The following is a 27792-nucleotide window of genomic DNA, read 5'->3' on the forward strand; positions in this document are numbered from 1 at the left end:
TGTCGGCAAGATCAAATGTCCGAAAAGGGCCACAAAATTCTGAAAAGACCCTAAATATATTCGATCTGTCCTTAGATGAAAGTTTCAATTCACATAGGCTAAGGGTATATCTCTGTCGGCAAAGCCGACTGATACTTTTTTACTTGTTAGAACGCTTATATCCATAGATCCAGTTATTCTTCTTTTGGAAAGTCAACGACGAAGGGTATATCGCTCAGCCTGACAAAATTATCCCTTTTGACATCAAGGCCTCAAATATTTGCTGGCAACAAAAACGAAAAACTGCAAGACATGTGTCGTATTTTTTAGTCTGCAGAATGTGGTAAATTTTTTCGTTTTACACATTTAATTTTCCTTCTATCTGAATTGCAGTTTTTCTCTCTTCCGCCGGAGTGCATCTGAAGACCATATTTTTCATGACGTCACCTTTCGATGTTGTTGTTGCGATGTTTCTGTTCCATTGAACCTCATGTAAGAAGTCTTATCGATCTTGTGCTTTCCAAGTATATCCGTCAGTGAATGTACTAGACGAATTCCGTAATGAATATACTACACGAATTCCAGGTGCAGGCTCGCATATAATGGTCCTTTAAGCAATCGTGGACAACATTTAGGGACTTTTATTCGTTTTTGCTCATTATCATAACAAAGCCTTTTTATAGATAGAATAGAATATCCACCCTTATTGGTTTGGAAATTTTAAGTTTTCAGCGCTTAGCCAGCGGAGCTAAAATATACCTTATCCACAATACGTCTCTATTCAATTACCAAACACTTTACATGTGTAGATATCATTAAATAACCACACGCACACATACATGCATGCACAGCTAGATGATGTGACAAATACCTTAGAATTAAGACAGCATTAACATACGTAAATTAAGCTATCTTTTCCAACGTTTGCTTATTTGCTTAAGTCTCGTACATATAAGCAAAAGAAAAGCGAAAAAAATGTTACCAACATAAAGAAGATTCTCAGCTGTACGGCTTAAAGTAATGCAAAAGAAGTCAAAGCGTTTTAATAAGACATAAGACAGAACCTGCATTTATTTTGAAGGTAAGTATGACGCTTACTTGGACCCCTTGTGAGTGTTTTGCATAATGATTCTCATATTTTAGAAGCTTCAACTTTATTTATGTTACGTCTGTTCCTGTGGCGATAACATTTATACTAAAAGAAAACTGGTGTGTGTGTGAGCGTGAGTCTGTTAGAAAATACTTCTTCAAAGGTAATTATTTCTCTTGTATTCAACAAAAACACTAATTGTTAATATAATTTAGACATTTCTTAATGGTGTAAAAGGAAATCGAAGGTAATTTAAAGAAATCACCCGAACTTTTAAAATCTCACAGGGAAAAACTGTTTTTCCAAACCTACAGGGATAATTAAGAGGATTATCAAATAAGAACTTAAAATGGAGAACACGTATATCGGCGTTTTGAAACTTTACCTAGTAAGGTAACCTTAATATACGGCTTTAGATTTTTTGGATTCTTTTCATTTATGGTATTTAGTGCCTTTTTCAGTATTACTGATAATGTTATGACAAATATATTTAGAGAAATTTTTAGTGAAGGAGTTTTTTCGCTCTCCTGTATAAGAAATACTCAATCATACAGAACATAATAAAATGCCTAATTGAGGGAAAAGGCCAAGAGAAAGAAGAGAAATATCATGGATAAAAAATATTCTAGATTGGACAAATACGCCAGATGAGAACAACCTTATAAACGCTGCGAGGAATAGAGAACTCACCATTGCAGAATAAATTTACACAATAGATATTATATATACATCTAAAATATTCAATAATTGTATGATCGCCAAAATCCGAATACGGATCGGCAAATAAAGGTATATAATTTGTGAACTTATTTCTACACTGAATTCCGTCACATTTTTTACATTTCATCAATATTTCACAGACATGTGGTGTTTGCTGCGTCATATACATGATATCAGGGAAAGTATATACGGGAGCTTTATCCATATCTTAACGGATTCTCACCAAAAGCATAACAAATTCGACCAGTACTTTGATTACAAAAAATATAAACAAATTCAAATTAATTTATTGTTGTCTTATTAGGACGAATGTCATTATTTATGAAAGTTCGGAAGTGTGATAGATCGTTCAAACCTCAGCCGGGGCAGACGAGCTCTGCTGTCAATTTTTATTTACTGTTGTCTTATTAGGACGAAGGTCATTATTTATGAAAGTTTTTAATTAGTTTAATTAATCGAGCTAACATGACCTAGCGTTCTAAGCCACTGCCAATTTATCTAACTTCCGAACTTGAAGGCATTACAATTCATGAAGGAAACCCTCTTCGATTGTTCATGTGTATATATTGAGAAATGATTCTAGACAAGACTCTAGGTGGACTTGATAGGAAAGGCTTCAAAAATATTTCATATCTGCAAACTTGCAATAATGTCTGTATAAATAGAATTTTTCAAACACCGCCTTTGTCTTCTAGACATTCACATCCGATATGCTTGATGAACTGAATTAACCACCAGAGAAACGATCGTAGCATATTGTTTGGGTGTGTGCGAGCCCGTTTGAATTCGCTCTTTCAATACAAACTCCTCTGGGCATGTCAGCTCGGTTAATTCAATTAAGACACAATTAAGAAAGTATCAGTGGGCTTTGCCGACAGAGATATACCTTCAGCCTATGTGAATTGACACTTTCATCTACGCAGAGATCGAAAGTATTTATGGTCTTTTCAGAATTTTGTGGCCCTTTTTGGACATGCCGACAAAATGTGGATTAAGATTAAAGTTCAAAAGAGTAGCGGAAGAGGTACTTGAAGGAACGGACCGACATAGTCCATTATGAAAGTGGATCTTATTTTGAGAGTCATATCTTTTCGTGAAAATTGTTTTAGTTAAATTAATTGAGCTATCATGACCTAAGGAGTTTGTATTGTAAAAGTGATATCTAGCGAAGTCCACACACATCCAACCAATATGCTACGATCGTTTCGCTGGTGGTTATTCAGCTCATCTGGCATATTAGATGTGGGCCTAGACAAAGGCTGAGTTTGAAAACTTGTATAAATACAAAACTTGTTGCGAATTTGCAGTATTAGTATTTTTGAAGCCTTTTTACTATCAAATCAACCTAGTGTCACTGGTCCTCCTATAATCGTAACCACCATAACCACCACCGACTAGATATCATTTTTTCGTCGTCTTTCAAACTTCCGAACTGGATTTCGATTTGCATATGTGTGTGTATTGAAGAATGATTCTAGGAGAACCAGAGACACTAGGATGACTTGGACCAAATTGGTTGCCCCGTTCAAGAGATATCGTGCATACCATATTAGTGATATGGGGGAAGTACCGGAAGTTGTGGACCGGTATTGCCAATTTTCGAACTGAAACTTAATTTGGACAAAATATGACAAAGGCCAAATTTTGGACAAACTCGGTTGATCAGTTCGAGAGATATTTTGCTCCCCAGCCACAACATATGGTGCCACCTTTCGGGCTGTATTCTCAATAAATATGGACTAGCCCCTGAAAAAACTTTTACCGTCGTAATGAAGTCAACGAATGCAAGTTGATTCAATAAAAATCAAGGTGAAATTTTGAGTGGGAGTTACCCGAAGTAGTGGACAAATATAATTCAAATTCAAACCTGATCTATATCTGGTAGATGTATTAGGATGGGTAAAGTATGAATCAAATCAGTTACTCCCTTCAAGAGTTATCGTGCGCACAATTTCCGAACATTTTCGAACTTTTGAGGGGCAGGTACCAGAAGGAGTGGACCTATATATCCCATAATCGAACTTTAACTAAGTTTGGAAAAAATATTACCAAAGCCGGCACATGTCTTCTCCATCGAAGCATTCACCTATCCTTTCTGCTTGTACCATGTGACCCGAATTTATCCGCCTTGTTAGTGGGTTCATCATCGCTAATTCTCATGACGTGGCCTATACCTTCAACTACGTTTAGGTGCCAATTTCCACAGTTGGTGCGAATTCTGTGGACGTATTGGGCGTAGATGCCATCAACTTGAACTTATCGCCGTCTGCTACCTGGGCCACTTTAGCAACTTATCTTCCGAATTTTTATACCCTCCACCATAATTTGGAGGGTATAATTAAATTTTTCACATCGAAATATTCATCGGACACAATATAAAGTACATTGGAAATGTTGCCGTTTATTTCATATTCTATTTCCAAAAAATTTAATTTTTTCTTTTCGCACTACATCAACGATTTTTGGTACATAGGTTAAGAAAAAATTCCCCAGTACAAATCCGCTCGCGAGCAAAATTTTGGTTGTTGCGGACAAATGTTATCGCGGTTTTACTTCTGCTTTTAAGAAAAAAATATTATAAAAACGCAAATTATTTTATTGAGCTCAATTGTCACTAAAAAGTTATCACGAAGTGACGTCATTAAGTAGATTGCATAATATTTGTAACTCAGCATTCGCGGAATTTACAAAAAAATTGAAAAAATTTTAAATTTGATCCGAATTTTTTCAAAATATAGGTCCATTTACCCGCCAAAAATTACAAAAAAACTGTTTTAAATAAAGAAATGCGCGGGGAATCAAATGAGACCAAACTTATAATCATCGGGATAGTAGTTAGGATATTATAGCTAAAATAAGCACATATTTGTGTTACAAAAAAACAAATTTTGGTTTGGAATACTAGTTTTCACATGCATTCTAGAGTTGAAAATATTGGAAAAATTCTATAGGAGTACTTCTTTTATTTTTCTTGAAACTCCTAAGAAAATGTGCGGATTTTGCTTTATCTACATTCACATAGAAGGTTTACCATTGAGGAAAGTTATCGGGTTGTTGAAATAAATCATTAGACTTCTTAAGAGGAAATAGAGTTCAAATAAACCGTTTTAACTTATATGCATTATTAAAATATGTGTAAATCGCGTAATTATCAAAATGGTTTTGTCCGCATGTGATTTTCATGTACAGCAAGACCATCTCTTTTAATTTGTATATATTTTTCGAAATATAACTTGGACGCCTAGATGTAGCATCGGCTGCATCTAAGAATTAAAAAACTTCTCTAATTTGCGCAAAGTACAATAAATTTTGTTGCGCATCCGGTTTCAGTGTCACCACGAAAGTCTACATCGATATATATCTATTTCAAGGCGATCAATCAGGAACCGTGTATGTAGCATCACACACTATTTTTTGGGATAAAATTAATGTAGCTCCCTTATCAGTCAAGTTTATAAATCTCTGTTTCCGCAAAAACGAAGATGCTGCACTAGTTGTTTCATTGCAGAGGAAACGGCCCCCAGAATACGCGATAAAATGCGCGATATTTTCGAAAACAATTTTAGGTGATTTTCCTACCTTGGAATTTCTCGTATCTCGCGTTTAAGTAGATGGAATTTAACGAGTAAAGATTTTTACGTTGCGGATCTAATAAACCGCAACGTAAAAATCTAATATTTGCAATCAAGTACGAGGAAATAGAGTGACAATTGTAAAAATTAGGCCCAAAAAATATGATTTTTAGAAAAATGTTCGCACAAAATTTTCGTATTTGGGTGCAGATTTCTGTGAAGCTATGTAGGCTACATTCAGGACACATATATCAAATAACTTAGAATCGCGATTTCTACAATCCTATATATGATTTTTTGGAAAACGTGTTTGCGGAACGTAATCAGAAGAAAATTCCAAAAAACACTTAAAATCTGGCTTCAAAATGTCAGTATCATTTAATGGTAGACGCAGATCAAATTTTGAAAAGTTATAAATAGGTGAGATGATCCTTATTTAGTTGGCTTCTACATTTACTTTGACAATATTATCGTGAAAAGTGTGGTTTAATCACAAATCGAGAGAAAACAAAAAAAGACACGTTGGCTTCAACCCATTGTTACCCATTGTTTAACATAAATATAGCCACAGCTTCCACGCAAATTAACTTTTAAAGCCAATATTTTTTGCCAAGTCTAAAAACATTTCATTTTATCCGAAAGCATTTAATTTGTATAATATTCAACCACATTTCGCGAGTTATTAAAGGCTAAACCTTGGCTTCAACTATGTTACATTTTCAAAAATATTGCCCATATATATATATATATATATTCCTGATCAGTAGACAGCGGAATTCTATGCAAATGTATATATGGTTAGGATGGTCGTAGAGAAAATCTGATTTGACAGAAACTCGTTTTATCACAAAATAAAACGAATTAGGCCCAGAACATTTTGCATATCTTGACATATTTGCATAAAATGAACATATGCATAACCATATTTAAGGATTTGTGGCCTAAGTGTCCCACCGTAATGGCTGAAATTTGGTATAAGTCTTCGTTGGGGGCATACAACTTTGCACCTGAAATTTGTGGGTATAGGTCAACGTCTTCATATAGCTCCCATAGAACAGTACCTCCCGATTTTCTGTATTTTGTTCTTTCTGTTCTTATGAATGTAGAGGTGCTTAAATCTGGTGCCGCTTACTGCCATGTTTTTTTGCCGCTGTGAAGCCTGTCAGCTTCATTCTGTTGCTAATCGATTAAAATAATTGTAATGTCATGGCCAGGACACTGGTCATATGTTTCATCTAAGCCCTCGTAAAATATATTATTGACCTGCTCGTTTTAATCGTCGGTGGGGTCATAGGCGCATACAAGACTGGTTGAAAACAAGTCTTTCGTTCACCTTGGTGAAATTGGAGACAAGATGTCTTACTACCGACTAACTTCACATACGCGACCAAAGTTATGCTTTATATCCATGGTACAATTATTCTACAGGTAGAGACAAGTGTTGTTGTGCAACAAACGTAACAATAACCACATAGAAATTTGTTTTTGTAAGTAATACTGGTGTCACTGGTATTTGTAAGCAAAACATAAAAAGTGAGAATAAACTATTTTAATTTCAAAAATAATTGTTTTTAGATTTGGTTGCATAAAATTGAAAATCATGAATGAAAATTCTATTTATATTGAATTCTATTGATTCCAACCCATTCTTCTAAATGGAGAATTGCAAGAAGGAAGGATATTTGTTATAGTTTGGGATCGCTAAAAATGAAAGGCTGCTTCAATTTTTTTTTAAATCAAAAAACGTATGTTTATTAGGACTTTAATTTTTTTAAGCTTAACACAAAATAACACACATTTTTGACACCTGGGCCCTATTCCTCGAAACAACTTATCGCTTTTCATTTTGCACTTCTCAAGAAGTAGTTATTTTGAAAAGTGATAACCTTTTTTTGTTCCAGAAAATTACTTTTCAATTTCCCTTGCACTTAGCAAATTTGTCTATCACTGTTCTTTTAGCACAGTTGTTGTGCTCTCTTGCTCAATTTTTCCGCCATATTGGTAAGTCTCTCAGTTCTCTTGCAAAGTGTGAATGATGTTTGTTCCACAGAACGTTTTATCATCTTTGCATTATTTTTTACTTGGCAATAATAAATAACACATGGAAAATTGAGACGAGCGAAAAAGTGAAAAGAAACTGATATAATTAAAAGTAAATAAAATAAAATAAAATAAAATAAAATAAAATAAAATAAAATAAAATAAAATAAAATAAAATAAAATAAAATAAAATAAAATAAAATAAAATAAAATAAAATAAAATAAAATAAAATAAAATAAAATAAAATAAAATAAAATAAAATAAAATAAAATAAAATAAAATAAAATAAAATAAAATAAAATAAAATAAAATAAAATAAAATAAAATAAAATAAAATAAAATAAAATAAAATAAAATAAAATAAAATAAAATAAAATAAAATAAAATAAAATAAAATAAAATAAAATAAAATAAAATAAAATAAAATAAAATAAAATAAAATAAAATAAAATAAAATAAAATAAAATTAAATTAAATAAATTAAATTAAACTGAAATAAAATAAAATAAAATAACATAAAATAAAATAAAATTAAATAAATTAAAATAATATAAAATAAATTAAAATAAAATTAAATAAATTAAATTAAACTGAAATAAAATAAAATAAAATAAAATAAAATAAAATAAAATAAAATAAAAAAATAAAATAAAATAAAATAAAATAAAATAAAATAAAATAAAATAAAACAAAATAAAATAAAATTAAATAAATTAAATTAAACTGAAATAAAATAAAATAAAATTAAATTAAATAAATTAAAATAAACTGAAATAAAATAAAATGAAATGAAATAAAACAAATAAATTAATATGAAATAAAAATAAAATAAAATAATTTTAATAAAGATTAAATAATAATTAAATGAAATAAATTAAAATAAGATCAAAATAAGTCAAATGAAGTAAAATAAAATAAAAAATGAAATAAAATAAAAAATAAATAAAAATAAAACATTATAAAATGAAGTGATATAAAATAAAATTAAGTGAAATAAAGTAAAGTAAATTGAAATAAAATAAAGTTAAAAAATAAATAAAATAAAGTAAAATAAAATAAAACAAAATAAAATTACGTGAAATAAAATTATCTAAAATAAAATGAAGGGAAATACAAATAAAAAAATAAAATACAATAAAATTAAGCGAAATAAAACAAGTAAAAAGCGTTATGTTCGGCATAGAGTAATTAGTTTTCTTTCTCCACAAAGTGCAAAAGTTACTTGCCAAATTATAACTTATTCGTTCTAGAAATGTATCTAAAAACCTTAAAATAGCTGAAATCGGACGGTACTGCTATATGGGGGCTATAAAAAACGTAGACCTATATCCGTAATTTATTGTGGAGACGTTTCTTGGTGATTGACTGAATTATACCTAATTCGGCCTGGAAATGTAGCTAATAACCCCAAAGTAGCTGAAATTGGGCGGTATATGGGGGCTATAATAAAAGATGGGCCTATGTCGGTAAGTTTTGGAAGCATACTTTAACCAATTCGTTCTGAAAATGTAGCTAAAAACCTTAAAATAGCTGAAATCGACGGCACTGCTATATGGGGGCTATAACAAAGCTCAACTTCCAACTTGATTTAAGACACGTGTGAACAGCATTTCATCCCCCTATCTCAACTCGTTCTGAAGATAGCGTGATTACAACAGACTGACGGACGGATGTGGTTAGATCAACTTAGAATTTTACGCTGATCAAAAATATATGTATATACCTTATAGGGTCGCAAATGATTATTTCGATGAGTTATAAATGAAATGACAAACCTAATATACCCTCCATATTATGGTGGAGGGTATAGTAATAAATAAAAATAGTCTCTCAAATAGAGTTTAGTCTAAATGTAAAATCGAGAAACATCGATTTGTGAGGTTGTTCGCAGGGCGGAAGTTCGGAATGGGGTTGTTCGTAGGGTGGAATTTCGGATAGTGAGAGTTCAAAGTAGGATGGTTTATTCAGAGGGTAGAAGTTCGGAAAATTCTTTACAATTTCTTGTCATAACCGTGTTTTCACTATTTCCGAACAAAATCTCGCTTTAACAATGTACATTGGCAAAGAGAACGTTTACCTCGCAAATTTAAGGCAAACTTATCAAAATTTGATCTGCAAAATCAAAATGCAGAGTTTTCTGTGGAACGAAAGAGCAAATTTTTTTTGCCAAATCTTAGCAAAATACGCTTTGCCGTTACAACTTGTCACTTAGCAGAAATAACGTTTGTGGAACAGAAATCAAAAAAAGAGCTACATTTTTTTGAAAAGTAAGCAAACTCACTTTATAATTAGCAACTTACCACTTATCAAAAAATAATGGTTCTGTGGAACACTTAACTTTGACAATTGTCAAAAATATTGATAAGTGCAAAATGAAAAGTTGATAAGTTGTTTCGTGGAATAGGGTCCAGGGCCCTATTCCTCGAAACAACTTATCGCTTTTCATTTTGCATTTATCAAAAAGTAGTTATTTTGAAAAGTGATAACCTTTTTTTGTTCCACAAAATTACTTTTTAATTTCCCTTGCACTTAGCAAATTTGTCTATCACTGTTCTTTTAGCACAGTTGTTGTGCTCTCTTGCTCAATTTTTCCGCCATATTGGTAAGTCTCTCAGTTCTCTTGTAAAGTGTGAATGATATTTGTTCCACAGAACGTTTTATCATCTTTGCATTATTTTTTACTTGGCAATAATAAATAAGACATGTAAAATTGAGACGAGCGAAAAATGAAATGAAACTGATATTATTAAAAGTAAATAAAATAAAATAAAATTAAATAAATTAAATTAAACTGAAATCAAATGAAACAAACTAAAATAAAATAATATAAAATAAAAATAAAATAAAATAAAATAAAATAAAATAAAATAAAATAAAATAAAATAAAATAAAATAATATAAAATAAAATAAAATAATATAAAATAAAATAAAATAAAATAAAATAAAATAAAATAAAATAAAATAAAATAAAATAAAATAAAATAAAATAAAATAAAATAAAATAAAATAAAATAAAATAAAATAAAATAAAATAAAATAAAATAAAATAAAATAAAATAAAATAAAATAAAATAATATAAAATAAAATAAAATAAAATAATATAAAATAAAATAAAATGAAATAATATAAAATAAAATAAAATAAAATAAAATAAAATAAAATAAAATAAAATAAAATAAAATAAAATAATATAAAATAAAATAAAATGAAATAATATAAAATAAAATAAAATGAAACAAACTAAAATAAAATAATATAAAATAAAATAAAATAAAATAAAATAATATAAAATAAAATAAAATAAAAAAATAAAATAAAATAATATAAAATAAAATAATATAAAATAAAATAAAATGAAATAATATAAAATAAAAGTGTGAATGATATTTGTTCCACAGAACGTTTTATCATCTTTGCATTATTTTTTACTTGGCAATAATAAATAAGACATGTAAAATTGAGACGAGCGAAAAATGAAATGAAACTGATATTATTAAAAGTAAATAAAATAAAATTAAATAAATTAAATTAAACTGAAATCAAATGAAACAAACTAAAATAAAATAAAATAAAATAATATAAAATAATATAAAATAAAATAAAATAAAATAAAAATAAAAATAAAATAAAATAAAATAATATAAAATAATATAAAATAAAATAAAATAAAATAAAATAATATAAAATAAAATAATATAAAATAAAATGAAATAATATAAAATAAAATAAAATAAAATAAAATAAAATAAAATAAAATAAATTAAAATAAAATAAAATAAAATAAAATAGAAATAAAATAAAATAAAATAAAATAAAATAAAATAAAATAAAATAAAATAAAATAAAATAAAATAAAATAAAATAAAATAAAATAAAATAAAATAAAATAAAATAAAATAAAATAAAATAAAATAAAATAAAATAAAATAAAATAAAATAAAATAAAATAAAATAAAATAAAATAAAATAAAATAAAATAAAATAAAATAAAATAAAATAAAATAAAATAATATAAAATAAAATAAAATGAAATAATATAAAATAAAATAAAATAAAATGAAATAATATAAAATAAAATAATATAAAATAAAATAATATAAAATAAAATAAATAAAATAATATAAAATAAAATAATATAAAATAAAATAAAATGAAACAAACTAAAATAAAATAATATAAAATACAATAAAATAAAATAATATAATATAATATAAAATAAAATAAAATAAAATAAAATAAAATAAAATAAAATAAAATAAAATAAAAAAATAATATAAAATAAAATAATATAAAATAAAATAAAATGAAATAATATAAAATAAAATAAAATGAAATAATATAAAATAAAATAAAATAAAATGAAATAACATAAAATAAAATAATATAAAATAAAATAAAATAAAATAAAATAAAATAAAATAATATAAAATAAAATAAAATTAAACGAAATAAATGAAATTAAATTAAAATAAAGTAAAATAAGATCAAATAAAATAAATAAATTAAATAATAATTAAACGAAATAAATTAAAATAAGATCAAAATAAATCAAATGAAATAACATAAAATAAAAAATAAAATGAAATAAAATAAAATAAAAAAATAAAACAATATAAAATGAAGTGAACTAAAATAAAATTAAATAAAATTAATGTTAAAAAATAAATAAAATAAAGTAAAATAAAATGAAGGGAAATACAAATAAAATACAATAAAATTAAGCGAAATAAAACAAGTAAAAAGCGTTCGGCATAGAGTAATTAGTTTTCTTTCTCCACAAAGTAGAGAAGTTACTTGTCAAATTATAACTAATTCGTTCTAGAAATGTATCTAAAAACCTTAAAATAGCTGAAATCGGACGGTACTGCTATATGGAGGCTATAAAAAAAACGTAGACCTATATCCATAATTTTTTGTGGAGACGTTTCTTGGTGATTGACTGAATTATACCTAATTCGGCCTGGAAATGTAGCTAATAACCACAAATTAGCTGAAATAGGGCGGTATATGGGGGCTATAAAAAAAGATGGGCCTATGTCGGTAAGTTTTGGAAGCATATTAAAATTGATTCGTTCTGAAAATGTAGCTAAAAGCCTTAAAATAGCTGAAATCGACGGCACTGCTATATGGGGGCTATAACAAAGCTCAACTTCCAACTTGATTTAAGACACGTGTGAACAGCATTTCATCCCCCTATCTCAACTCGTTCGGAAGATAGAGTGATTACAACAGAGGGACGGATGTGGTTAAATCAACTTAGAATTTTACGCTGATCAAAAATATATGTATATACCTTATAGGGTCGCAAATGATTATTTCGATGAGTTACAAATGCAATATTATGGTGGAGGGCATAGTAATAAATAAAAATAGTCGCTCAAATAGAGTTTAGTCTAAATGTAAAATCGAGAAACATCGATTTGTGAGGTTGTTCGCAGGGTGAAAGTTCGGAATGGGGTTGTTCGTAGGGTGGAATTTCGGATAGTGAGAGTTCGAAGTAGGATGGTTGATTCAGAGGGTAGAAGTTCGGAAAAATCTTTACAATTTCTTGTCATAACGGTGTTTTCAGTATTTCCGAACAAAATCTCGCTTTAACAATGTACATTGGCAAAGAGAACGTTTACCTCGCAAATTTAAGGCAAACTTAGCAAAATTTGATCTGCAAAATCAAAATGCAGAGTTTTCTGTGGAACGAAAGAGCAAATTTTTTTGCAAAATCTTAGCAAAATACGCTTTGCCGTTACAACTTTTCACTTAGCAGAAATAACGTTTGTGGAACAGAAATCAAAAAAAGAGCTACATTATTTTGAAAAGTAAGCAAACTCACTTTATAATTAACAAATTATCACTTATCAAAAAATAATGGTTCTGTGGAACACTTAACTTTGAGCATTGTCAAAAATATTGATAAGTGCAAAATGAAAAGTTGATAAGTTGTTTCGTGGAATAGGGCCCTGATCCCACATATTGCAACAGTATTTTAAATTGACACTAGGTTAATTAATTCATCATAGTCCATATCTGAAATTTGTTTGACGATTACTTGACAATGAAGAAAAAATGAACAAAAACAGAAGAAAAAAAAAACAAACGCTGACAAAACAAAATTAAAAACTGTGTAATAAAAGAAGAAAAGTGAATTTTTATGTCTTTTTTGACATTACTACCAGTAGTGGAATTCTGTAACTCATTTTTTGAGTTGTTGACAGCACTGTTGCTATCGGTAGTATTTAGAAACAGCTTTATTTTGGTTGTCAACTTGTCGAAAAATTTCGTTAATTACCGAAATTATTAGCATTTTAATTTTACCGATATTTGTCGCTAACTCGAAAAATGAGTTACAGAATTCCACTACAGATCTAAAAGAGCTAAAACTGGTCAGGAGAGAGCAATTTTGACAGTTTTCTCTTTTATCACTTTTACCATTAAAAAAGTAAAGGAAAAAAGCCTTTTTGTACCAACAAAAAAGAACGGTGAATTGAAAGACATATTTAATTATATAGGTCTGGAAAGTATTAAGAAGGATAGAACAACAAACATTGTGTCGGTGTCGGAACGATTTCTAACTAGACTTGCCCAACTCCACGAACTAACCCATGTTTTAATTATTTTGGGTGAACGCGAAGTAGATGTTATATCACTACCCATAACGGGTCTTAAAGGCAGTTCCCCGGGTTACACCACGGGTTCAGTTCAGTGTCCACTTGAGATGAAAGAGGGACCAAGATATGTGCCGGGTTTTGCCACGTTAAAGCCGGTCAGGAAGAAAATTAAGGATACGTAGGCTTTGATACGATTCAAAATATGCTTTATTGAAATAATGTATTCTTACAACCAGAGGTTTTGACCTAAACCGTTTCAGACAATTTGGAAACGGTTTTGCTCTGTCGGGCTGGTTGGTATGCAATGTAACTCCGGAACAGATCATCCGATTTCCATCTGTCTGTCAGATCCACCAATTTGGTCCAAAATTTGATACTGGAAATGTTTTGTTAGTTTAGTTTGAATGTTAAGCTCTTGAAAGAGTAACAGATTTAGTCCATACCTTGGTCCATACTTTGCACTACGTAATATTTGTATCACGCATAGATCAGGTATGAATATGAAGTACATGGATCCATTCCTTCGGATATCTATCACACAACATTTAAACAATTTTCACAAAAGTACAGTTTGTTCCAGCTCTCGGATAGTTTGGTTTGCCGTCCTAGCGGTCGTTATTGCAAGGGTATAATTTTATTATACTTTCTGAGATAGTGTCCCAAAAGCTCTAAATAACCCTTTCGGCACCAACTAAAATAACTAAATCGGACAACAACTTCCAGTATCTCCCTCACAACAGTGGGTTCTTAAGGGCTGCTAGAGGATCGTTCTGTATGTGCCTATCGTGGTCAAATCCATGCTTCCAGACGGAAATCGTCCTTAATTTAATGACTGGTGCTCAATTTCAAAATAGTAATATTTTACTCAAACTTAAGTCAGTTGGAAGATGTACAATATCGTGTATTTTCAAAATGTTCTCCTAAAATCAATTCAACCTACTTAAACATCAACTTCCCATACAAATATACGATAGTGGATTTTGCCACAGTCCGTTTAAACGGACACGCAATTCCGGGAAAACTATAAGTTTTAAGAAAAAAGTTATTTTAAGAAATGCTTAAAAATAAAATTAAAACTGAAATCAATAAAAAAAATTTTAAATTTTCCAAAAAAAAATCCTGGCGCTACGGTAACCAACTGTAACCAACGGAAATGAATGGATGCAACAAAAACAGTCCAAAGAATGACTCCCAAATTAGATTCAGTTCCAAGATTGATTGTGTAGGTTAATTCCTTCAGGTAACTCCCCCGCAAAGTTCAACACTTTTGCATTTAATGCTATTGCATTCGCTCTCTTTTGTGTTTACTGACAAATTTCAGTAACATTTGCTCACAGACATTAACCTGTGGTGACAAACACAGAACATATAATAAAATGTTTTTTTTTTCGATTTTGTATAGGCTTTATTTATTTTGTATATTGCAATACATATTTTGTTCAATTACCATTTCAATGGAACTGCATTATCTCCCCCATTTCATACATTATAAAAGTTTGCATATTAAATTATTTGCTTAAACGTTGACCCTTGAGTTAGAATAACATTTACAAATTAAATTGAACAAATTTATGCAAATTCCAAATAAATAAAAGTAATTTTATATAAACATAGAACTTTAAACATAGTGTGGGTGAAAGGAGGAATTAGGCTATTTCCTATTTTTACAAATATTTATGTAGTCAGACAACGTGTTTCCCAAAATAGCACCCAAAACTAATGGCATAAATAAATTAATTTTTACAAATAACCCAACATAATTTTACTCTCCGACTTTTGCATACAACAACACCAACAACACCAGAGTTAAACTTTATGGGTTTTTAAACAAAGGAACTAATTTAATAGAGTCCTTTCAGGACATTTCTTTGGTCCTTACCATTATGTAAAAGTGTTACATAGTTGAGGACCAAAACATATCTAAAGATCCCCTTTTTGGTGCGTGTGAAACTTTCTTGGAAACTTGTACAATTTTCTTATTGAATTAGAATGCAGAGAAAGTTTTAGCAAATAGCCTACCCAGCACCATGCCAATGCAATTCCTTACAATGGTACTAGCTTCAGTGGTGTCTTGTTGTGTGTTTTGGTCAATGTTCGAAAGAGAGAAACAAAATCTATTTCCAAGCAGCAAAGAAAACAAATAACAAAAAACAAAAAAACTGTAATATTTAGTAAAATTATGAAGTACGCACATACCGACCGACCAAAGGACTGGTAACTCCAATGTGGTTGAAAAGTGTATACAACTTGAAGGCATAAAGAAACTTTAGTGTTAGTGTCAAGTTCTTGTAATTGTTAGAAACTATACCAGAAAATGTGGGAGACACAAACAAACGTGTACGCATATTTGACACTTTAACGAGGTGTTGGCGAAGAAGGTTAGGTGTCTAGTTTTTATGTTTGAAAATAACAATGAGACTATCTTGGAAAATATTTGTGGTACCAGTGAAATTATTCACAATAATATGACAATTTTAATTAATTTAATTGGGTGCCACCGTGGTGCAATGGTATGCACACCCGCCTTGCATACATAAGGTCGTGGGTTCGATTCCCCGGCCAGGCAACATCAAAACACTTTTCAACGGTGGCAAAATACCCCTCAGTAATGTTGGCGACATTTCCTGAGTATTTCAGCCATGTAAAACTTCTCTACAAAAGTGGTGTCTTAGACACGCCGTTCGGACTCGGCGATAAACTGTAGGTCCCATATCATTGAGCTAATATGAATCGGGGTGCACTCATTGATATGAGAGAAGTCTCCCTTGTCCCTATGGGATGTTGTGGAACAATTATTATAATTAATCGCGCTTTATGACCTAAAGAGATTACATTGAAAAATTTATATCTAGCGAAGTCCTACACACACATCAACCGCTATTCGACGATCGTTTCATTAGCTGGTTAGGCTAACATCCTCAGGTATATTAGATGTTGTTGTTGCCAGACAATTTTCTCAAAAACTTAAAAATAAAAATTCAGCTGAGTCCGGCTGGAATTCGAACCTGGGTCTTCGCCAACTAACAGGCAATGCTGTTGACGTCTTAACGTTCTGAACCACAATCCAATTAAAAATCTTTCGATGTGAAAGACATATATAGTCTACGATGGAAAAAAAACCATTGGTTGTAATATGAATGTAATATTGAACAAGTAAAAAGTATCAGTCGGCTCTGCCGACAGAGATATACCCTCAGACTGTGTGAATTGAAACTTTCAATTCAACTGTAATATCGGATATACATTTCCAAAGGATTTTCGAACAGATTTTAAATTGTACTTAAACATCAAAGTTTGGAGGTTGCTCCGTTCAGCAGTAATAGCGCGTGCTTTTTAGTGAAATTTTTTAACTTTAGGGTGAGGTACCGGATGGTGCGCACCGTGCCCATATTCGAAATTAAACAAAGTTTGGAAAAATGATGCGAAAGCCAAATTTTGGACCGAATCGGCTGATCCGTTCGAGAGTTATCTTGCGCTTCAGTCAGCCATTTTACATGGTTACACAGGGGTTTTAGAGCTTTGGGGCTATTTGCTCCGGAAGTATGGATTTGCGCCCTAAAAAACTTGTACCGTCGAAATGGCGGCAGCGAATGCAAGTTATTACAACAATTATCAAAGTGATTCGAGAGAAGCCCTTAAACTGTTTTTTTTTTTCGAAATTTTGTGTGGGAGGTGCCAGAAGGAGTTGTCATATGTAGTCCATATTCGAACCTGATCTATATCTCGTAGAAATATTATGATGTTAAAAGTACGGACCAAATCGGATACTCTCTTCCAGAGATATCCTGCGCACAAATTTTCCGAACATTTTTGAACTTTTGTTGGGAAGGGATCTGAAGAAGTGCACCGATATGGCTTATCTTCGAACATAAACTAAGTTTTGACAAGATATTACGAAGGCCAAATTTTGGACCGAATCGACAAGTCCGTTCGGGAGTTATCTTACTCTCTAACCATTACACACGGTGCCAAAGGGATTTTTGCAACTTTCAGGCTATTTTCTCAGGAAGAATGGACTTGCCCCTGATGAAACATGTACAACCGTAAGCGGGGCAGTGAATACAAGTTCTTACAACAAAAAACATAGCGATTCGAAATTGAAATCCGAAATTTTGTGTGGGAGGTACCCGGGGGAGTGGACCGATTGAGTCCATATTGAAAACTCATCTAAGTCTGGTAGAAATTTCACGATGTGCAAAGTATGGACCACATCGGTTCTTCGCTTCAAGAATTATCGTGCGCACAATTATATCTTGCTTTATAACGAGAGACTTTTAAAAATATCAATTTAAAAAAAGTGCTGAATAGCGAAAATCAAAATTCGATTTTTTACAAAAATGGACCGTTTTTTACAATTTATCGGTCAAAATACGTTTCTAAAGGAAAATTCTCATATATATAAAGACAAGAGTGGATATAGAGGTCATAACATTCAAAATACCGAAAATGGGGAGGCACGGTTCTTTGGGGGCTATAGGAAGACGAGGGCCTATACTGACAGATTTCTGGCGGAAAGTTAAAAGCCCCAGCTAAGACTTAATACCAATTTTCAGCCATTTCGGTGTGATAATTAGCCTAAAACCTCCAAAATACTGAAAATCGGGAGGTACCGTCCTATGGGGGCTATATGAAGGTGTGGACCTATGCAGACAAATTTTAAAGTGAAATTTTTATGCCCCCAACGAAGACTAAATATCAAATTTCATCAATTTCGGTGTAATAATGAGGCTAAAATCTTCAAAATACCGATAATCGGGAGGTACCGTTCTATGGGGGCCACCGACGTAGCCAGGGGGGCCCCCGAAATGGTTTTAGTTCCCATAGGATATTAGCTTATGTTACACATTTTTTTTTAATTTTTGAGTAAAATTTTAAACTGTTTTAAATTGTTCAAGAAATATGTAAAGTAGTTGGAAGTATTACAGAGAATTATTTAACCACATTGGTATACTTATTGTCCAACGCCTTTGAAAGTATAAAAATAATCAACAAGTTAGGCTTTTTGTTAAGTTTTAAGGTGTTGTTTAAGCGTTTAATCGGAATTTTAGGCTGACTGTAAGTGTTACTGTGTTCAGAACAAAACGTTTATTTGTATTTATTGAACGTTTGTAACATATTACGTCCAATACTTTGGCTTATGAACAACATGCAGAAAAAACATTTTTGCGATATTTTGTTTTTGAAATTTTGTATAGAGCTATTTAACAATAAAAGATAAAACCGTTGCTTAATCTTTGTGGTTTTAAGTGTTTGTATATTTTCTCTAACTCGTTTTTGTAATGAACTATTTTGAAATTCATAACATTTACAAATTTTTTTATTATGTTTGAAATTTGCAATAAAAAAACCATATCAACCATTTTTATATCATAAATAGTTGTTGATATAGTTTTTTTTGAATTTTTTCTATTCCTCTGCAGTGTCGTAAATGTCTATTGGACAAAAGGATTTTTCTGTCGAATTTGTATGTTTTGTTCGACCTTTCGAATGTTAAGATTATTGAGCTTGAGGTCAATGTTTATATTTTACTAGCTGAACCCCGTGCGCTTCGCTACCCCGAATAAGGTAAAATATAGTTTGACAAATTTATTTGTAGGCCAATTTTCATTACTCATTCCAACTTTCCTTAAAATCGGGTATATAAAGCGTGTTTGGTTCATCAAATACATGAAATCGGACGAAAATATATATGGGAGCTATATCTTAATCTGAACCGATTTCAATATTATTTGGAAAATGTATTTCTAGACCCAATTCCGCCACACCTCCAAAATTTGGAGACCAAACCAAAAATGTTTTACAATCGATGAATCCGAGTTTCACTCATTCAGAATTCGCGAACTGTTAACATATTCTATATAGTATGACTGAAATTCTTTAAAATGAAGTGTTGTAGGAGGGATCCCATAATGTCGACCAATAAAATTCATTTTCGTTGAAGCTGTGAAAAAATGGGTAAAAATGGGTTGAAGCCAACAAGTTTTTTTATGTTCCCTCCCGATTTCTGGCTTAACCTTACATTTGATAGCCCTATGACCAAAAAAGAATCACGGAATACTCCGTGGGCAACATAATACTATTGTATGATTTTTCGATATATACACCGCATACACCTAAAATTTATGCTGATATATTGAAGCCGGAATTTCGGGGTTTTTCCAAATTTTTTAATAATCCGGACGCGCAACAAGATAATGCTCCAAGCACATAAAAGGATAATATAACTCGTGTTTTTGCATCGTTTAATGTATATCTCATGCGTGTGCTCCATACAGCATCCTAGGCCTTAGGTGTTCTTTACAGCTTTCGGCCATTTGCTCTGGAAGTGTAGACTTGCCTCTGAAAAACTTGTACTGTAGTAATAGGGGCTCCGAGAACACTTGTTGCAAAAAAGCAAAGTGTTTCCAGAGAGTTATTTTTATCTATTAAATTACACTATGCAACACTGAAAATGCAAACAACTTCTAGTATGCATTTTTTGAAAGTACATATTTAGACTACAAAAACCCTAGTAGGGGTTTGTCCTGTCAGAACCAGTTCGGATTTTATGGCCTTATCTAAACCGGGCTAAATCTACACTTTTTTGCATTTATCAGGCCTTTATCTCAGAAACGAATAGGAATTTGGCCTTGCCTAGTCCTAAACTAGTAGAACCTATCTTTTGAAAAAACGCATAAGAAAAACTCCATCTAGGGCACCAAAATCTATAAAATATAGAAAATTTTACATAATTGCAGAAATTCTGGTCGGTATCGGCTAAACTATTGGGAATTGTACCAAGTAACCTTTTGCAAAAATCTTCCAAAAAAAGTTCTCAACAATTCTTCAGAATATTCTGAAACTCTAAAATGCTTACTTCATGTTGTTTCAGCAGTATTTTGCATCATATCTTTTACAACACGTATTCAAACACAGTTCACACCAACAGTTTATTCTCGCATTTCGGATTTCACTACATTATTGACATTTTTATTAAATCGTCGTTGAAAAATGTACTGCAAACAACGGCATAGAGGCATTTTACAGCAATGACATGTTCTGAAGAGTTGTGTATTATATATTTCAGGGAATATTTTTCCAAAAGAATATATTCAGAAACAGTTAACGGTTTTGGAGATACGTTGCCAAATGTATAAAAATTGTGGAATTTTTGCATATATTTTGAAATTTGAAGCAATAGATGTAGTTTTTCGAGTTCATTATTTCTCCAAATATTTTATTCTTGTCCTTATCTACAAATTTGCTTCAGAGCTCAGAAGAAGATTCGCATTGGTTTCAGAGATATAGCCCCGAATTTCTTTAAAAACTCAATATTTAACCATGTATAGATGGGGCCATAAAATCCGAGCTGGACCTGACACAACAAAACCCAACTAGGGTTTCTTGTCGTTTGGGTCTGTACTTTCAAAAAATCCTCAGTTCGAATTGTTTGCACAAGATCACCTTAAAAATGTTGCACAGTGTTTTTTATTTCATATTTTTACTTATAACTAAATTATTAGCATAAAGGAAGTGAAGCCATGACTATTGAGGTCTTAAGCTTACACAGCTTATTCAGGGAGGTCTTCAACTGCATTCGCTGAAAATTTTCGAAATACTCTGCGGAAGTTTGCCGAAAGAGTAGATCGATATGGCCCATCTTTGAAGTTGAACAAAATATCACGAAGGCTAAATTTTGGACTGAATCGGTTGATCTGTTTGAGAATTATCGTGCTCTCCAGGCAGCTACCCAGACGAACGGACATAGCTAAGTCGACTCCAAGTTTTCTGAAACAGATTTCTTCCAAACACACTTTGGCCCTAAAGCCATTATTTCGATGTGGCACATTTTGGCTAAAGGCTGAGAGTATAAAAATGTAGATTGGGAAAAATTGTGTTTATGCATTTTTGCTAAAAGAATGTATACAGGTATAGACCTTGGATTGGGCGACATAAATTCATTTTAAAAGAATTTAAGACTGGATTCCAGAGTTTCCCTTATTCCTGATAAATTTATGAGAAGATCCAGGATAGGAAACCAGAATTTCTAGAAGTGAAGTCTGACGATTGAACGCCAATATTAGTCTATTGATAGATGCACGATTTGGCGACAGAATTTTCCATTTACATAACCGCGATTAGGTTATAGAATTTCTTGATGGATAGACTAAATATTGCTCAGCATTAGTTCTCGGCCTTCGGAATTTCTTTGTGATAAGTAGACATCGGATTTTTGCATATATTTGAATATTATAATGTTAAGATATTTGAAAATTAAATGTTATTATATTTCTAAGGTTTTCCGATTGTATTCGCTTTCTTTTGGTCTTACCGAAGTGATATCACTGAATTTCATAACATTCACTGTAGTTGTGAATTATTTGATAAATGATACGCCCAAAAATATATGGGATTATTAATATGTTCATTGTTTTGACCATGTATTAACTGTTACATATTGTCAAAAAAGTTCTAAAAACAAGAAAAAATTGGCCAAGAAGTCTTACGCCATTTGACTTAAAAAATAGTAATGAAAATTATTTCATTAGTAAAATAAGTCTAAAATAAGGTTTACATCTTTGCTAAATAAGACATATTCGCTAACATGAACTTTCAAAATTTTGGTCAGGTGGGCCCCCCCCGAAATGAAATCCTGGCTACGTCCCTGATGGGGGCTATATCAAAACGTGGACTTACACCCAAAATTCTCTGTTGGAATGTATCATACCTCTGCTGAAGACTAACCACCAAATTTCAATAATTTCGGTTGATCATTATGACTAAAACTTTCAAAATAGTGAAGATAGGGAGGTACGGTTCTATGGTGCTATATCAAAACGTGGACCGACCATCCCAGTTTTTTGTCCTGGAGATTGTAAGTAAATAATAGGTACGTGTACCAAAATTGATGCACCTACCACAACTCTTTCTATTTTTGACCACAGTTAATATGAACTCGCGACATAGTGCGACGGTACATATTTTCGGGGGCAAGTTTAGGGATGGTCCAATTGAAAACTGTTTATGTTTTCGACCGTTAAAAAGTTGTAAACGTCGCAAACATCATGTACTTATATGAAACATATAAAAAGTAGCAAACGTAGCAAACTTTTTAAAAATTGTGTGTGGTTGGCTGAGAAGGGTATATTGAAATTCTCGGTAATCATATTCCCTTAGTAAAACATCCTATTATGAAAAAACAATTGAGAACGGCGATAAGTTTGGCCAGGCCGAACTTGTTATATCCTCCACCAAGGGTTGTATTGAAGTAAAATGGAACAATTAGTTTCCGTTCGTTTATGAAAAAGACTAAAGGCCAAATTTCTGCAAGTACCATAAACAATGTGGCTAACCTTCAAAATACCGAAATTCGGGAGGTACCTTTCCATGGGGGCTATATCAAAATGTCGATCTATACCTACAATTTTTTGGCGGAAAGTTTTTAGACTTAAAGAAGACTAAATAAATAATTACCGAAAATCAAGCGGTACGCTTTTAGGGTTGATATAGGAACCCGCGGACTCATAATTCTCTTCTGGATCCCTTTTCATTCACATGGAATACTAAATAACGAATTTCCGTCTTTCGGTGGGATATTGACGTCACAACCTTCAGAATTACGGAAATCGGGAGGTACCGTTCTGTGGGGGCTATATCGAAACGTGGACCTATACTGACGAATTTCAGTTAGAAAGGTTTTTATCTCCAACAAAGACTAAATACCAAATTTCAGCCATTCCGAAAATCGGGAGATACTGTTCTATGGGGGCTTTATGTAGGCGTGAACCTACAGCGTCAAATATCTGGGAGAAAGTTTAATACCCCCAACGAAGACTAATACCAAATTTCAGCCATTTCGGTGTGAAAATGAGGTCAAAACCTTCAAAATACCGAAAATCGGGTGGTACCGTTCTACGGGGCTATATCAAAACGTGAACGGATATAGCCCATTTGCAATACCAAATATCCTAGGAGTAAGAGAAACTTTTATGCCAAATTAGAAAACTCTATCTTAAAAATTGCGAGCTGTATCTTGATTTCAACAGACGGACATGGTTATATCGACTTATATATATATATATATATATATATATATATATATATATATATATATATATATATATATATATATATATATATATATACTTTATAGGGTCTCCGATGAATATTTCGATGTGTTACAAACGGAATGACAAATTTAATTATACCCTCCATATTATGGTGGAGGGTATAAGAAGTGTAAGCGGACAGAACAGGACGGATAAAAAAGTATATATGGGCTGTAAGAAAACACAAAGGAAAACAAAAACAAACCCCTCTAAAGTTGACAACCCCCGGAAATGTTTTAAGCAGCAAGTCGGAAACCTTTTTTCCGTCGACATCTTCACGAAAAGCCTTTAATATAGGTCCATCTTTCGGTATTGCCCCCCATATAACGGCACCTGCGGATTTTCGGTATTTTGAAGATTTTAGCTACACTTTTTGATCGAACGACCTGTTATTTGACGTTCGAGGTTCCCAGAGGTGACAAAATATCTTATCATTCATTTTTCATCACAGGTCTTTGTCTCGTAATACCCCGATATAACTGTACTTCCCGATTTTCAGTATTTGGAGGGTTTTAGCTACAAAATACCTGTAATTTAACATTTGAGGTTCTCACAGGTCACAAAACATCTCCACCAAAAGCTGTCAACATAGGTCCACACTTTGATATAGCCCCCCATATAAAAGTGACGCCTGATTGAAGAAATGTGTTTGATACGGCCGAAACTTAAATCCTTATTAATTGCTTCTCCTTTTTTTGATACCTTTTTAATTAATTTTTTTATTTTTTGTTTATATTTCGTTCACATTTTCTTACAATCCCCATACTACCATCACCAGTCGTACGAGTAGAATTCTTTAAATTTTGCAGCCATGGAAGACAGTTAAACTATGCAGCTGTTAATAGCAGAAGAAGAACCAAATAAAATGAACGAACTGGTTGTAGGTTTCAAAATTTTTAAGTTTATTACCATAGTTGGTCATATGAACTTTATCCGAACATTGAGTGAGTGTGTGCAAGATAGAATTTGGCTAGAAAACTGACACCAACTGGATATGTAAGGCGAAGAATAAATTCCCCTTTTCTTCTTAATAGAAAATTGAAGTTCTAATTGCAAATTTTTTTTCTACTGCACACTGCCTGAGAAAAAAACTTAAAGTTTAACTTTTAGTTTAGTTGCCAGTATGGCATCATATGGTCTTTTTGTGAAATGTTACGAAAAAAGGCTCAAATTTTTGTATTTGCACAAACTTGTTTTCTTTTCTCTTTTTAATGTGCAGTGTTGTCCATAACAGATGCAACTTTTCTTCTGAGAGAAATAATTCAGAATAAGAGAAAAAAGTACATACATATGTAATAAATTATGTGAAAAAATCCCATTACCAAATGACGGGTTTATATGGCAATTTTTGGTAGCCATAATTACTTAAAAATCAATCTATTATCCCGTTTATTTTAAAAAGACGTGTCGTACAAAATAAACAGTTATTCTAAGGTCATTGTAAAGAGATATCGTAAAGATAATGATCGCAGTCGAAGTCGTGATCGTTACGAAAAACGTGAATATTCACATTCAAAATTACGAAATACTTCTAAGGAACGTGGATAACTATAAGGACTTCACAAATAAAGTACTTTTTTTTAATATACCCGAGGGTATATATACACTTTTATACGGGCAAAATGTGCCTCATAGAAAAAATGGCTTTAGACCCCAAGTATGTTTGGACGAAATCCGTTTCAGACAATTTGGAGTTGATTTAGCCTCGTTCGTCCGTCTGTCCGAATCAACCGATTCGGTCCAAAATTTGGCTTTAGTAATATTTTGTCGAAGCCTAGTTTAAGTTCGAATATGGGCTATATCGGTCAACTCCTTCGGGTACTTCTCCCCCAAATTTCGAAAATGTTCGGAAAATGTGTGCACAGCATAACTCTTGAAGGGAGGAACCGATTTGATCCAAACTTTGCACATCGTGATATTTCTGCCAGACTTAGATAAGGTTCGAATATGGGCTGAATCGGTCCACTCTTCGGGTACCTCCCACACAAAATTTCGGAAACGTTCAGATTAGGACCTGCTCTCGAATCGCTTTGATTTTTGTTGTAACAATTTGTATTCACTGTTCCCTATACGACGATCGAATATGGACTTTATTTGTCCACTCCTGCTTCCGAATCGCGTTGATTTTTGTTGTCATTACGATGGTAAAAGTTATTTTAGGGGCAAGTCCATACCTCTTGAGAAAACACCCCGAAAGATGTAAAAAAAACCCTATAGCACCATATGTAGTAGCTGGCGAGCATGATAACTTTCGAACTGATCAACCGATTTGGTCAAAAATTGGTCCTTCGTCATACTTTGTCCAATCTTTAGTTTCAGCTCGAAGATGGGCAATACCGGTCCACAGCTTCCGGTACTTCCCCCAATATTTCAAAAATGTCACTAAAATGGTATGTATTATGTCTCTTGAACGGGTCAACCAATTTAGTCCAAACTTTGGATTTCTTAACATTTTGTCCAAATTTAGTTAAACTTCTAAAATGGCCCATGTCGGTCCTCTCCTTAGGATACCTCCTCCACAGAAGTTCAACAGTTGTGTCCAAGGGTAGTTTAGGGTCTTGGTTACAGCGATATTATGTTTTCCGTGGACAAGTCTATGCTTCCTGGCATACTGGACCAAAAGTTATACGATGACCCACTGAAAGGCCTAGTGGGCGCGATATCTTTCGAAAAGATATGACTCGCAAAATAAGATCCCATTCCTTTAAGTACCTCCTCCGCAACACTTTTGAACTTTAGTCCTAATCGGCAAAAACGGGTTCTCCGTTTATGAGATATCACGCGTACCATTTTAGCGAATATTTTCGAACTTTTGTGGGGGAGGTACCGGAAGCAGTGTACCTATAAGCACCATCTTCGAATTATATCTAAAATTCGAAGAAATATTACGATATGCAAAGTGTGGACCAACGCAGTATGCGGTTCAAAAGTTGTCGTTCGCACCAGCCACTACACATGGTGGCCGTAGGAGTTTTTATACCCTACACCACACTGTGGTAAGGGGTGTTATGTCTTTGTGCATTTGTATGTAACATACAAAAGGAAACGAAATAGACCCATAGTTCCTTTTGGGGTTATACATATAATCACTTTCTGAGTCGATCTATGCATGTCCGTCCGTCTGTCCGTCTATCCATGTATTATGTTCGCAACGTACAGGTCGCATTTTTTGTCCGATTCAGCTGAAAATATGGTGATATAATTTTTTTAGCCATAGTAAGAACGCTATTGCTTTTGGTGAGAATCGGTTTAGATTTGGATATAACTCCCATTTATATTTTCGGCCCATTTTACGTATTTGCTGCACCAAACACACTATATACGTCCGATTTTGATGAAATTTGTAATGTGTGACTGAATTTGGTGTAGAAAAAAGTGTGCCAAATTATATCGAAATCGATTCAGATTTGGATATAGCTCCCATATATGGTAACATGGGGCGCCTTCGCCACGTTTTTGTTTAATATGTTCTCATATCGACATCATTAAAGTTTTTCCAAATATTATTTTTGGTAAGAATATTAGCATGTCTTGACTACAAGTTTTGATATATAAATGATTATAATTTTGTTTTTAAAATATTATTTTGAGAATTTACAAAATGTCTAAAAAGTGGCGAAGCCTCCCCACCCATGGGGTAGCTTCGTCATCGACATAGGACATATATCAACGGACTCTAAAACTGGCATTTACCATAC

Source organism: Musca autumnalis, unplaced genomic scaffold (genome assembly GCF_047663935.1).
Source record: "Musca autumnalis isolate F117 unplaced genomic scaffold, ASM4766393v1 scaffold_1, whole genome shotgun sequence".
NCBI lineage: Eukaryota > Metazoa > Arthropoda > Insecta > Diptera > Muscidae > Musca > Musca autumnalis.